This window comes from Ranitomeya imitator, chromosome 4 (assembly GCF_032444005.1).
Source record: "Ranitomeya imitator isolate aRanImi1 chromosome 4, aRanImi1.pri, whole genome shotgun sequence".
In the NCBI taxonomy this organism is placed as follows: domain Eukaryota; kingdom Metazoa; phylum Chordata; class Amphibia; order Anura; family Dendrobatidae; genus Ranitomeya; species Ranitomeya imitator.
Window position 1 is genome coordinate 277960756 of NC_091285.1, and position 14955 is coordinate 277975710.

Sequence of the window (14955 nt, forward strand, 5' to 3'; positions counted from 1 at the left end):
TAGTTATATACTCACCTTCCGTCGGCCCCCGGATCCAGGCGAGGCATTTACCGATGCTCCTCGCGACGCTCCGGTCCCAAGAGTGCATTGCGGTCTCGCGAGATGATGTAGCGGTCTCGCGAGACTGCTACGTCATCATCTCGCGAGACCGCAATGCATGGACCCGAGCGTCGCGAGGAGCGGGAAAGGCGCCGGAAGGGTAATATATAATGATTTTTTATTTTTTTTTATTTTTACCATTAGATGTTTTTACTATTGATGCTGCATGTTAGGAGTCGAATTTCCTCTGCTGCACAAGGGGAATCTCGATCCGTGTCTGCTGCGATCTCCCATTCTGCAGCGGCCGCAGTGGAGCCTGCTCAGCGGAGACGACGGTCCCAGCGTCTCGCTGGGACTGATACTGTGCAAAGGGTTACTGCTGCCTCTCCAGGCTCTGCTATTTTACCCTGCACTGATCTGCGGCGAGCAGGCTTTTCTGGGACTAAGTCCTGCTTTGCACACACTGAGCATGCCCAGGGTAAGATCTCTCAGTGGAGATCAAGGGTCACATGCTCAGGTACTGCAGCAACTTCCATTGGTCCTTGGAAGGTCCTGTAGGTGCTAGGACTAAGTCCTGCTTTGCACACACTGAGCACGGCCATGCGCTAATATCTTCCTATGTTATGTGCTTTGCGCCAGTGTGGTCATGTGTTTGTATGTGTTCAGGGACCCGGCTGAAATAAACCCCTAGAATGCTGGCACCTCCGGCGAGGAGATTGTGTTTGTGTGTATTCCGGGACCTGGCTGAAATAAGCCCCTAGAATGCTGGCATCTCCGGCGAGGAGTTTTGTGTGCATGCATGACCATTGACTGCTCTCGTTTGGGTAGTTAGCCTGTGCCTCTGTGAAAGTCTAACAGGGAACAGAGCTTTGCTTTCTTGGCTGCTCTGTGAACCTAACAGAGCTGGTTTTTACCGCCATATAGTACCGCCATTTACTTAGCATCAGGATCTTTCCTGCACGGTGGATCCCGGGTTGCGAACGCACCAATCCCATCTAATAAATATATTCGGTGCATTCCGCCAACCCTAACACTGCATAGGCAGCATCAATAGTAAAAAGTTAGTCACACAGGGTTCATAGCAGCGTTAACGGAGTGCGTTACACCGTGGCATAACGCGGTTCGTTAATACTGCCATTAACCCTGTGTGAGCGCTGACTGGAGGGGAGTATGGAGTGGGCAGTGACGGCAGGGGAGTAAGGAGATGCCACTTCGCGGCTGGACTGTGCCCGTCGCTGATTGGACGTGGCCATTTGGCCGCTACCAATAAGCGACTTCGGATTTTCATGACAGACAGAAAGACGGAAGTGACCCTTAGACAATTATATATTAGATGAATAACATGAGGGTTACTTTTGAAATGTTTTTTTTTTTCCCACCTTGTGAAACCTTGACTAGGTTGAAACACAATACAGATTTTCTACAAGTGTCTGAATAGCTGATGCTGGATTGTCATCACAGGCTGGGTTCACACTGCATTAGTGTGACCCGTTTAACGGACTACGTTACACCGTGGCATAGTGCGGTGTAACGTAGTCCGTTAACGCCGCCATTACTTTCAATGGCGGACGCATCGCTAGCGCACGCCCACAATGGGCGTGCGCTTGTGATGTGCCGTCATTGAGTGACGGACCCAAGACGCGGGCTGCAACGTTTCCGGGTCCGTCACTGCTAGTGCACTGCTAGCGCAGATGGAGCTAGCAGATGCTCCATCTGCGCTAGTGCTGTGCAAACGTCGGCACTTGCGCTAGTGCAGTCCATTTAACGGATGTGTTGAATGGACTGCACTAACGCAGTGTGAACTTAGCCTTAGAGTTGCGCTGTGTTGTGCTCAAAGTGAAATATACAGTCTGGAAAATAAGTATTTGATACAATTCTAATTTTGCAGGTTTTCCACACTTACAAAGAATTGAGAAGTCTAATTTTTATTGTAGGTGCACTTTAACTGTGAGAGACAGAATCTTAAAAAAAAAATCCAGAAAATCACATTGTATGATATTTACATAATTTATTTGCATTTTATTGCATGAAATAAGTATTTGATACAATAGAAGAACAGAACTTAATGTTTGGTACAGAAACCTTTGTTTGCAATTACAGAGTTCAGACGTTTCCTGTTGTTCTTGACCAAGTTTGCACACACTGCAGCAGGGATTTTGGCCCACTCCTCTATACAGATCTTCTCCAGATCTTTCAGGTTTCCGGGCTGTCTCTGGGCTGTCTCTGGGCAACATTGAGTTTCAGCTTCCTCCAAAGATTTTCTATTGGGTTCAGGTCTGGAGACTGGCTAGGCCACTCCTGGACCTTGAAATGCTTCTTAGGCCGGGATCACACATGCGAGAAACACGTCCGTGTCTCGCATGTGAAATCCAAGCTCTAGCGCCGGCACTCCAGAGCGGAGCGTGCGGCTCCATGTGTTGCTATGCGGCCACACGCTCCGCTCCACAGTGCCGGCACCAGAGCTTGGATTTCACATGTGTGATCCCGGCCTTACGGAGCCACTCCTTAATTGCCCTGGCTGTGTGTGTTTGTGGTCCTTGTCATGCTGAAAGACCCAGCCGTGACTCCTCTTCAAAGCTGTTACTGAGGTTAAGGAGGTTGTTGGTACCCCCAAAGTATGATGTTTCCCCCACCATAGTAAACGGTAGGGATGGTGTTCTTAGGGTTGTACTCATCCTTTTTCTTCCTTCGAACATGGCCAGTGGAGTTGATACCAAAAAGTTTTATTTTGGTCTTATCTAACCACATGATCATCTCCCCTGGATGATCAGAATGGTCATTGGTGAACTTCAAATGGGCCTGGATATGTGCTAGTGTGAGCAGGGGGACCTTGCATGCCCTGCAGAATTTTAATCCATGACTGCATAGTGTGTTACTAACAGTTTGAGACTGTGGTCCCAGCTCTCTTCAAGTCATTGACCAGGTCCCCCTGTGTAGTTCTGAGCTGATTCCTGACCTTTCTCAGAATCCTCCTTACCCCAAGAGGCAAGATCTTGCATTGAACCCCAGACCGAGGAAGATTGACAGTCCTCTTGTGTTTCTTCCACTTTCTTATAATTATACCAACAGTTGTTGCCTTCTCAACAAGCTGCTTGCCTATTGTCCTGTAGCCCATCCCAGCCTTGTGCAGGTCTAAAATTCTGTCCCTAGACAGCTCTTTGGTCTTAGCCATTGTGGAGAGGTTGGAGTATGATTGACTGTGTGGACAGGTGTCTTTTATACAGGTAACGAGTTCAAACAGGTGCAATTAATACAGGTAATGAGTGCAGAGTAGGAGTGCTTCTTAAAGAAAAACTAATAGGTCTGTGAGAGCCAGAATTCTTGCTGGTTGGTAGGTGATCAAATAATTATTTCATGCAATAAAATGCAATTAATTATGTAAAAATCTTACAATGTGATTTTCTGATATTATATTTTTAGATTCTGTCTCACAGTTGAAGTGTACTAAGATAAAAATTACAGATCTCTCCATTCTTTGTAGATGGGAAAACTTGCAAAATCGACAGTGTATTAAATGCTTATTTTCCCCACTGTACGTATGCAACAAAGACCTGTAGTGTAAATGCTTCGGAATGTATTTATGGTATTTATTATTGGGTAAGAGCCTTCTTTTTTAAACGACATAACTTGCATTCAGTATCCTGTCTTTGGAATTTCATCTGTCCTCTCACAATTTTATTTGTTTTGGTAGAAGCGTGATGTAAATTATGATACAGAGAACTACATAATATAAATGTAATTCTGAAAAATGGCAGTAGGAAATTACAATAAAGTTGATTTTACAAAATCCCTATTGCTTGTGATACATTTGGGTTCAGGTCATGGTGTAATATGATAATAGATGTACGTTTTGGTATGGATTGTAGATTTTAGAATATCTCAATCTGTTTTTACTGTAGGGTAGACCGAAAACGAACTAGTATTCATTAGAAAGCAGTTTGGTAATCTAGAAAACAAAAAGCTATGTTCCACATAAATTGGTGCTGTATCATCTGGATAAATACTGAAAAGGGATACTTGAGGGCAAAACACATGTTACTATGTAAGACCTGGGGGACCAATAGTTATTAATTCCCCAAATCAATCCCCTATGGCCGCATTCTGTCTGCATAAATGATTGTATTTCTCTATTACTTATTTATACGAGATAGAATAAAATGATGATCCATCTGTCCAGGAAACTAGATATTGAATCTCGGAGAAACAATCAGAATATTCTTGGCATGCCGCTGTAATATCATCATAAATAAATGTGTTAATTTTGGAGGGCAGAATAGCACATCTGCAAAATAAGTGCTGCAGCAGGGCATCTTATACTAATTGGTACTGCCATTTGCCAAGATATCTTTTGCATTAACAATATATGCAGATGTGAGAATGACATGGTATTTAAACTGTGTATTTTGTTTTTTTGTTTTTCTGTAAAAAAAAATTCTCTACTACCCCCTAAAAAAAAAAATACTGGTAATAAAATTCCCTTATTTACTGATCACTAGGGTCCGATTTCTGTAACCTACAACTATCCCGTGATTGTGCTCTAGAACCTTGAAAACAGTGCTCTGCAGTCCTGTCTTAAAGGGAACCTGTCACCCCCAAAATTGAGGGTGCGCTAAGTCCACCAGCATCAGGGGCTTATCTACAGCATTCTGGAATGCTGTAGATAAGCCCCCGATGTATCCTAAAAGATAAGAAAAAGAGGTTAGATTATACTCACCCAGGGGCGGTCCCGGTCCGATCCGATGGGCGTCGCGGTCCGGGGCCTCCCATCTTCATCAGATGATGTCCTCTTCTGGTCTTCACGCTGCGGCTCCGGCGTACTTTGTCTGCCCTGTTGACCTTTCCCGGCGCCTGCACACTGCAGTACTTTGCTCTGCCCTCAACAGGGCAGACAAAGTACACCTGCGCCGGAGCCGCAGCGTGAAGACAAGAAGAGGACGTCATCCTATGAAGATGGGAGGCCCCGGGCCGCAACGCCCACCGGATCGGAGCACCCGCCCAGGTGAGTGTAATATAACCTTTTTCTTATCTTTTAGGTTACATCGAGGGCTTATCTACAGCATTACAGAATGCTGTTGATAAGACCCTGATGCCTGTGGGCTTAGCTCACCCTCCATTTTGGGGGTGACAGGTTCTCTTTAAATGGAATGGAGCTGTGTAAAGTTGGCTGTTACCATCAGTCCCATTGACACTGATCGGAGCTGAGGCTGAGTACCGCTCTTGGCTTTCTTAGTCAGTACCATAGACAATAAATAAACAACTGAGGTCTTAGAAACGCTGAGAGTTCCAGCAGACGGACCACCTGCATTAAGCAGGTTATCCCGTATCTTTTGAATAGGCATTAGACACATGTTGTTGTTTTTTTTGGGGAGAAATTACCCTTTAATGTCTTTTCCACTCATGTATGTTGATGCTTTTAATAGCGCATCTCTACTCACAGAACTAGAACCTGCATTTTACAATTGGCACAAGATGTCAACACATGCTGCTTATTATACGTTATATTGTGATTCCATAATGTAGGCCATTCATAGTTTTTTTTTTTTTTATTATGCTTGCTTATACAGTATATAGTGACAACCTATTCCACAGCCCTTTACATACATTGCAAAAAGGAGACTAAGCGGCACACACCACATAGACTGGGTGCACAAATAGGAATCCACTCTGTAAATGATAGAAAATGAATTTGGCACTCAAAGGGTTAGATGCAGTAAATTTATTTTACAAGTGAATCCATTAAATGTGCAAAGACAGGTGATGAAGTATTCAATTTAACTTTACATACATTGTCATACCTCATTGTCCCCATTTTGGCTCATAGTGTAACATTTCTTTTCAGTATGTCTCTTGAAGTGTAATAGGAAAGCAAAGTACCATGAAGAAACCCATTGCTCAGACTTGATCCTATTATATTAACCCCTTCCCAACATGTGCCGTATATATACGATGCTGCGGGAGCTGCATTCCTATGAACCGCCGTATATACCGTATTTTTAGCTTTGTAGGACGCACTTTATTTCCCCCAAATTTGGGGGGGAAATAGGGGTGCGTCTTACAAAGCGGATATACCGCATACGGTTACAGGCTGGAATGAGGGGGTATCTGCCACCGCTGCTGCGGCTGCCTGCCGATGCTGCCGCACAGGATGATGCTGGAGTCTCTGGTGCTCTGGGGGGACTCTGGTGACATTTTGTGAAAGGCCAGAGCCCCCCGGCAGTTGGTCTAGGCTTTTCTGTGCGACGGACTTTGGGAAAATGGCCGCCGGAAACTCGGGAGATGAGATTTCAGTGCTGAGATCTCATCTCTCGAGCTCTTGGTTCCAAGATCTCCATCTGCGCATGCGCCGCCTCCCGGCGGCCATTTTCCCAAAGTCCACCGCACAAGAAAGCATGGACGAACTGCTGGGGGGCTCTGGCCTTTCACAAAATGTCGGCAGAGCCCCCCACAGCACCGGAGGCACCCCCACAGCAGCGGCAACACCCCCACAGCACCGGAGGCACCCTTGCAGCACCAGAGACACCCCTGCAGCAACGGAGCTCCCCTGCAGCACAGGACACCTGCACACCCCCTCATCTGAGTCTGCAGCAACACTTCACTCCTGTCTCCAGCAGCGACCCTGATCCACTGCAGCCACAACCCCCGGTAAGCAATAAGATGCATGGATTATAAGAAGCACCACCAATTTATTTAAAAGTTTTTTTCCTATTTTTCTCCTCAAAATTTAGGGTGCGTCTTCTAATCCGGAGCGTCTTACAAAGCGAAAAATACGGTATACGGCGCCATGATCATGCGGGCTCACAATGAGCGTCGCTGCGATCAAATGCGGGTGTCAGCTCTATAGGAGAGCTGACACCCTGCAGCAATGTCCACAATCTGTGCCTGCACTAATCGCAGGCATTTAACCCCTGTGATGCCTGTGTCAACAGTGACAGCAACATCGTGGGGTATCACAGAGGGAGCTCCCTCTGTGTTCCCTTCGGCACAACGCAATGCAATCGTGTTATGCCGATGGTTCCCATGGTGACCCCGGGCTGAAATATGGCTGCTGGGTTACCCAGGGACGGTAATCTGTCAGCTTATGCTCAAAGCAGGAGCTGATACGCCTCCTACCTGCATGTCAGATGCTTATCTAATGCGATCACTGATCATCTGTCATCCTAGAACAATGTAAAAAAAAATTAAAAGAAAAAGTTCATAAAAATTGTAAAAAGAGTTTTTAAAAAAATCATAAAATAAAGAAAAAATATGAATCCAATAAACACATTTTTTATGCAAAAAAAAAGTACACATATTTGGTATCGCCGCATCAAGGACGACCCGACCTATAAAACCAACCCACAAGTTAGCCCCTTCAGTGAACACCAGTAAAAAAATTTAAAAAAAGAGTAAAAAAAATATGCTTTGTACATACCGCCGAACAATAGTGGAATAAAAGGCGATCAAAAAGGCGAATGTTAATAAAAATGATATTTCTGAAAACGTCATCTTGTCCCTCAAAAAATAAGCCACCATACAGCTCCTTTAGCGGAAAAATAAAAAAAAAAGTTATAGCTCTCAGAATAAAATGATGCGAAAATAATTATTTTTTCTATAATATAGTTTTCATTGTGCAAAAGCCCCAAAACATAAAAAATTACCGTATATACTTGAGTATAAGCCGAGATTTTCAGCCCAAATTTTTGGGCTGAAAGTGCCCCTCTCGGCTTATACTCGAGTCAAGGTGGGTGGCAGGGTCGGCGGGTGAGGGCGCTGAGGCATACTTACCTAGTCCCAGCGATCCTAGCGCTCCCCCTGCCGTCCCACGGTCTTCTGTGCTGCAGCGTCTTCCCCTCTTCAGCGGTCACGTGGGACCGCTCATTAAAAAAATGAATAGGCGGCTCCACCTCCCATAGGGGTGGAGCCGCGTATTCATTTCTCTAATCAGCGGTGCAAGTGACCATCTTCCCGGCGCCTCCATCTTCCCGGCGTCTGCGCTCTGACTGTTCAGGTCAGAGGGCGCGATGATGCATATAGTGTGCGCGGCGCCCTCTGCCTGATCAGTCAGAGCAGAGACGCTGGGAAGATGGAGGCGCCGGGACCGGACGCTGGGAGCTGCAAGCAAGAGAGGTGAGTATGTGTTTTTTTTTTTTTTTTATTGCAGCAGCAGCAGCGGCGGCGGCACAGATTTATGTGGAGCATCTATGGGTTATATGAACGGTGCAGAGCACTATATGGGGCACAGCTATGGGGCACAATGAACGGTGCAGAGCACTATATGGGGCACAGCTATGGGGCACAATGAACGGTGCAGAGCACTGTATATGGGGCACAGCTATGGGGCACAATGAACGGTGCAGAGCACTATATGGGGCACAGCTATGGGGCACAATGAACGGTGCAGAGCACTGTATATGGGGCACAGCTATGGGGCACAATGAACGGTGCAGAGCACTGTATATGGGGCACAGCTATGGGGCACAAAGAACGGTGCAGAGCACTATATATGGGGCACAGCTATGGGGCACAATGAACGGTGCAGAGCACTGTATATGGGGCACAGCTATGGGGCACAATGAACGGTGCAGAACACTGTATATGGGGCACAGCTGTGGGGCACAATGAACGGTGCAGAGCACTGTATATGGGGCACAATGAACGGTGCAGAGCACTGTATATGGGGCACAATGAACGGTGCAGAGCACTATATGGGGCACAGATATGGGGCACAATGAACGGTGCAGAGCACTGTATGGGGCACAGCTATGGGACAAAATGAACGGTGCAGAGCATTGTATATGGGGCACAGATATGGGGCAATAATGAACGGTGCCGAGCACAGTATGGGGCACAGCTATGGGACAAAATGAACGGTGCAGAGCATTGTATATGGGGCACAGATATGGGGCAATAATGAACGGTGCCGAGCACAGTATGGGGCACAGATATGGGACAAAATGAACGGTGCCGAGCACAGTATGGGGCACAGCTATGGGACAATAATGAACGGTGCAGAGCATTGTATATGGGGCACAGATATGGGGCAATAATGAACGGTGCCGAGCACAGTATGGGGCACAGCTATGGGACAAAATGAACGGTGCAGAGCACTATATGGCACAGCTATGGGACAAAATGAACGGTGCAGAGCACTATATGGGGCACAGCTATGGGGAAATATGAACGGTGCAGAGCACTATATGGCACAGCTATGGGGAAATAATGATCTATTTTTATTTTTGAAATTCACCGGTAAATGCTGCATTTCCACCCTAGGCTTATACTCGAGTCAATAAGTTTTCCCAGTTTTTTGTGGCAAAATTAGGGGGGTCGGCTTATACTCGGGTCAACTTATACTCGAGTATATACGGTATATAAATGTGGTTTTGCTGTAATAGAATAAAGCTTGCTTATCAATTTTATCATGTGCAGAATGACATAAAAAAATAATTCCTGAATTGTTGTTTTTTTGTTCATTCTGCCTTCAAAAAATCAGAATAGAAAGCGATCAAAAAATGTCATGTGCTCGAAAATGATAACAATAAAAACCTCAAATATGGAAAAATTATAGCTATCAAAATATGGCAATGCAAAAACTTGCAAGTTTTTGCAATTAAAAGCATCTTTTAGGCCGGCGTCACACTTGCGAGTTTTACGGACGTAAGAGCGCAGAAACTACGTCCGTAAAACTCGCAAAACATTCGGCACAATTATTCTCTATGCCCCTGCTCCTATCTGCCGTATTAAACTGATCAGTATTATACGGCTTTCTACGGCCGTACAAAATCGCAGCATGCTGCGTTTGTCACCGTATTGCGCAAATAAAACGTCAATGAAAGTCTATGGAAGCGTGAAAAATACGGATTACACACGGACCAGCAGTGTGACTTGCGAGAAATACGCAGCGCTGTTAGAGAGAAAAGCCGGTAATTCAGTGCGGTGTACAGTAAAATCACACTGACAGCTTCCAGTAGAATAGGTAGAATAAATGTCTACACATAGAATAGGTATATATATATAAATATGTCATTGAGACACATATATGTATATATATTAATATTTATTCCAGCGCTAGACAGCTTGAAAGCCGGTAATTCAATTACCGGCTTTTTCTTTCTCCTTCCTAAACCCGACATGATATGAGACATGGTTTACATACAGTAAACCATGTCTTCTCCATTTTTTTTGCAGATTCCACACTACTAATGTCAGTAGTGTGTATCTGCAAAATTTGGCCGTTCTATCTACTAAATTAAAGGGTTAAATGGCGGAAAAAATTGGCGTGGGCTCCCGCACAATTTTCTCTGCCAGAGTAGTAAAGCCAGTGACTGAGGGCAGATATTAATAGCCTGGAGAGGGTCCACGGTTATTGGCCCCCCCCTGGCTAAAAACACCTGCCCCCAGCCACCCCAGAAAAGGCACATCTGGAAGATGCGCCTATTCTGGCACTTGGCCACTCTCTTCCCATTCCCGTGTAGCGGTGGGATATGGGGTAATGAAGGGTTAATACCACCTTGCTATTGTAAGGTGACATTAAGCCTAATTAATAATGGAGAGGCGTCAATTATGACACCTATCCATTATTAATCCAATACTAGTAAAGGGTTAAATAAAACACAAACACATTATTTAAAATTATTTTAATGAAATAAAAACATTGGTTGTTGGAGTATTTTATTCAACACCCAATCCAGTCACTGAAGACCCTCGTTCTGTAACAAAAAAAACATAATAAACCAACAATATCCTTACCCTCCACAGATCTGTAACGTCCAACGATGTAAATCCATCTGAAGGGGTTAAATTAATTTGCATCCACGAGCTTTGCTAATGCAATGATGCTCATGGCTGCAAAAACCCCGGAAAATGAAGGTAAAGTAGGTCAATGACCTATATTTACCTTCATTTGCGGTGAGGCGCCCTCTGCTGGTTGTCCTCATATGAACTCGAGCCTGGGAGCTTTCTAGGAAAGTTCCCACGATCTAGGAACAGCCAGCAGTGGGCGCCTCACCGCAAATGAAGGTAAATATAGGTCATTGACCTACTTTACCTTCATTTTCCGGGGTTTTTGCAGCCATGAGCATCATTGCATTAGCAAAGCTCGTGGATGCAAATTAATTTAACCCCTTCAGATTGATTTACATCGTTGGACGTTACAGATCTGCGGAGGGTAAGGATATTGTTGGTTTATTATGTTTTTTTTGTTACAGAACGAGGGTCTTCAGTGATTGGATTGGGTGTTGAATAAAATACTCCAACAACCATTGTTTTTATTTCATTAAAATAATTTTAAATAATGTGTTTGTGTTTTATTTAACCCTTTACTACAATTGGATTAATAATGGATAGGTGTCATAATTGACGCCTCTCCATTATTAATTAGGCTTAATGTCACCTTACAATAGCAAGGTGGTATTAACCCTTCATTACCCCATATCCCACCGCTACACGGGAATGGGAAGAGAGTGGCCAAGTGCCAGAGTAGGCGCATCTTCCAGATGTGCCTTTTCTGGGGTGGCTGGGGGCAGGTGTTTTTAGCCAGGGGGGGGGGGGGGGGGGCAATAACCGTGGACCCTCTTCAGGCTATTAATATCTGCCCTCAGTCACTGGCTTTACTACTCTGGCGGAGAAAATTGCGCGGGAGCCCACGCCAATTTGTTCCGCCATTTAACCCTTTAATTTAGTAGATAGAACTGCCAAATTTTGCAGATACACACTACTAACATTAGTAGTGTGGAATCTGCAAAAAAAAAAAATGGAGAGAAGACATGGTTTACTGTATGTAAACCATGTCTCAAACCATGTCGGGTTTAGGAAGGAGAAAGAAAAAGCCGGTAATTGAAAATATATATATATATATATATATATATATATATATATATATATATATATATATATATATATATATATATATATATATATATATATATATATATATATATATATATATATATATATATATAATATATAATTTTTTTTTTTTTTTTTTTTTTTTTTTTTTGGGACACATGGATCACTTCTATAGCGGTATGTTGGTTTTGCAAGCCTGTGAGAAAACCACGCAGTACGGATGCCATACGGATTACATACGGAGGATGCCATGCGCAAAAAACGCTGACACACCCTGCCTACGGAGGAGCTACGGACCACTATTTTCGGGACTTTTCAGCGTATTACGGCCGTAATATATGGATCGTATTGTTTTACGCTGTGTGTGACGCCGGCCTTAGTGTGTGACACTATCCAAACATAAAAAAATATAAATCTGGTATTTCTGTAATCGAACAGACCAGAAGAATAAAGTAATCACTTAACGGTATATGAGGAACAGTGTAAAAAGTAAATGGAACCAATTTTTCACCTACACTTAATTTGTTCTTTCTGCCTCTCAAAGATCGCAGTAAGGTTTGGCTCTATTTATCCAATGCTGAGCGTTTACACCAGGGTTTCTGTGTAAATCCTCTAAATACGTGATTCAGATGGAACCCCTGACGACAGATTCCCTCCTATAAGGCAGATAGAGGCACTGTGGACGCTGTCTGGCCGCCTATGATTTGGCGGTGTCATTCTATTTAGGCATCCATAAAAGCGCGGTCAGCAACAGTTTTGTGCACTTCTGAAAAGGACAATGCTGAACAGAGGCCAAACATTGCTGACGCACTATAGTAAATGGATCCCTCGGGGGTTTCATCTAAATCACATCACTCAGATATTTAGATGTAAACCCTGATGTAAGTGCTCAGCGTAGTGCAACAGATAAATGTGATCCCAAATGTTATGTAAACTCTTCCCAACAAAAGATTCAACTAATTTCACAAAAAAATGCAAGTCCCCCCTCAGCTCCTTCATCTGTAAGCAAGAATATAGGGGTCTTCAACATTATTGGTAGTACAAAGGCTCTGGAAAAGTGCTATAGCTTTTCCTCCCTACTCAGCCCCCCCCCCCCCCAAAAAAAAAAAAAAAAATTCAGCAAATTCTGCACTCCCAAATCCAAATGTGCTCTCTCTTTTGAGCCCCAGTATACCTAAACCACATTTAGCGTCCACATGTTTGGCATTTCTGTAGTGATGACAGCACACATAATTTACAGGTGCTTGTATCCAGAAACATGAGCTGGGCATCACAACTTACTGGTGACTGACTATAACGGACTGGCAACTGCAACGTACTCGGCACTATAATGGCAGTTTGCAATTTTTACTCAGCAACATCCACCGCTGCCTGTTTCTGGAAAACGCCCATGGAGTCAAAATCTTCACGACACCTGAAGATAAATTCCCAAAGGGGTATAATTTCCAAAATGGGGTCAGTTTTGGGGGGGGGGGGGGGGGTTCTGCTCTTCCACTACTTAGAGGCTCTGTATTGTATATGGAGTCCACAAACTGTTCTTGCAAAATCTGCGCTCCAGGAGGAAAATAGCGCTCCATCCCTCCTGAGTCATGCCGTATGGCTAAGCAGTACTGTACAGCCACACATGGGGTATTTCCACATTCAGCAGAAATTGTGGGGCACATTTTGATGCCATTTTTACCCATTTCCCAGCGTGAAAATGTAAAATCTTAGGCTAAAACTAACTTTTGGTGGTAAAAATGTAATTATTTTTTCTTCTGTGACACACATGTCAATATGATCACTGCGCCTGTAGATTAATTCATTGAGGGGTGTAGTTTGTAAAATGGGGTCACTCACTTGTATTGGGTCTTGCTGTTCTATCACCTCAGGGGTGACATGGCACTCTCAAAATTCTCCAGCAAAATCTGAACTCCAAAATGGTGCTTCTTCCCTTCTGAGCTTTGCACTGAGGCTCAAAAGTAGTTTATAGAACATTTTTGTGGGAAAAAAATTAGATTTTTTTTTTTCATTTTCATGGCTCAACGTTATAAACCTCTGGTTCAAGGTGCTCACCACACATCTATATAAATTCCTTGAGACAAAAATGGAGTCACTTATGGGGGTTTCCACCAGGACTCTTGCAGTCTGAGTCAGTGTCCATTTTGGTGGAGTCGGTACAAAATGGACTGACTCTGACTCCTAAAATATATAATAAATTGGGTTCAGTGCAGGATGTGCTGTAAATGTTTTCATAATAATTTGGGAAACTTATAAAATGTCCTATAAAAGTCTGTTCTATTCTTGATCCAAGAATGTAGGCTTTTAGTTGAGAATAATCTGTGCTGCACTTTATGTACATGCTTAGTAGTGAGGCAGTGCTGTAAAGTCGGAGTCACAGAGTCTAAGTCAGAAGTCAGGGAAATTGAGGTGTCTGAGTCAGTGGTTTGGCTTACCGACTCCATAACCCTAGTTTCCACTCTTTAGGCACATCATGGGCTTTCTAAATGCCACATGAGACCCGCAGAACATTCCATCAAAATCTGCATTACTGTTATGAAGGCAATCCAGTAACACAGTGTGCAGTAATCAGAGCACATACAGTGATCTGACAAAACCCAAAAACAATAGAACGAGCTCTGAGACGTGGAATCTCTGTAGACCGCAATACCTGAACCTATCCTAAACACAACTAAAGGCAGCTGTGGATTGCGCCTGACACTACCTATGCAACTCGGCACAGCCTGAGGAACTGACTAGCCTGAAGATAGAAATACAAGCCTGACTTGCCTCAGAGAAATAACCCAAAGGAAAAGGCAGCCCCCCACATATAATGACTATTAGCAAGATGAAAAGACAAAACGTAGGGATGAAATAGATTCAGCAAAGTGAGGCCCAATATTCTAGATAGAGCGAGGATAGCAAAGAGAACTTTGCAGTCTACAAAAAACCCTAAAGCAAAAAAACATGCAAAGGGGGCAAAAAGACCCACCGTGCCGAACTAACGGCACGGCGGTACACCCTTTGCGTCTCAGAGCTTCCAGCAAAAACGAATAGACAAGCTGGACAGAAAAAACAGCAACAAAAGCAAAGAAGCACTTATCTAAGCAG

The 14955-nt window shown here is 44.0% G+C and overlaps 1 protein-coding gene across 4 annotated transcripts in view; it reads left to right on the top strand.

Annotated features, from left to right (window-relative positions):
• Positions 1–14955, top strand: part of GRIP1 (glutamate receptor interacting protein 1) — an 859437-nt gene that overhangs the window by 35981 nt on the left and 808501 nt on the right. The gene's annotated exons all lie outside the window — the stretch shown is intronic.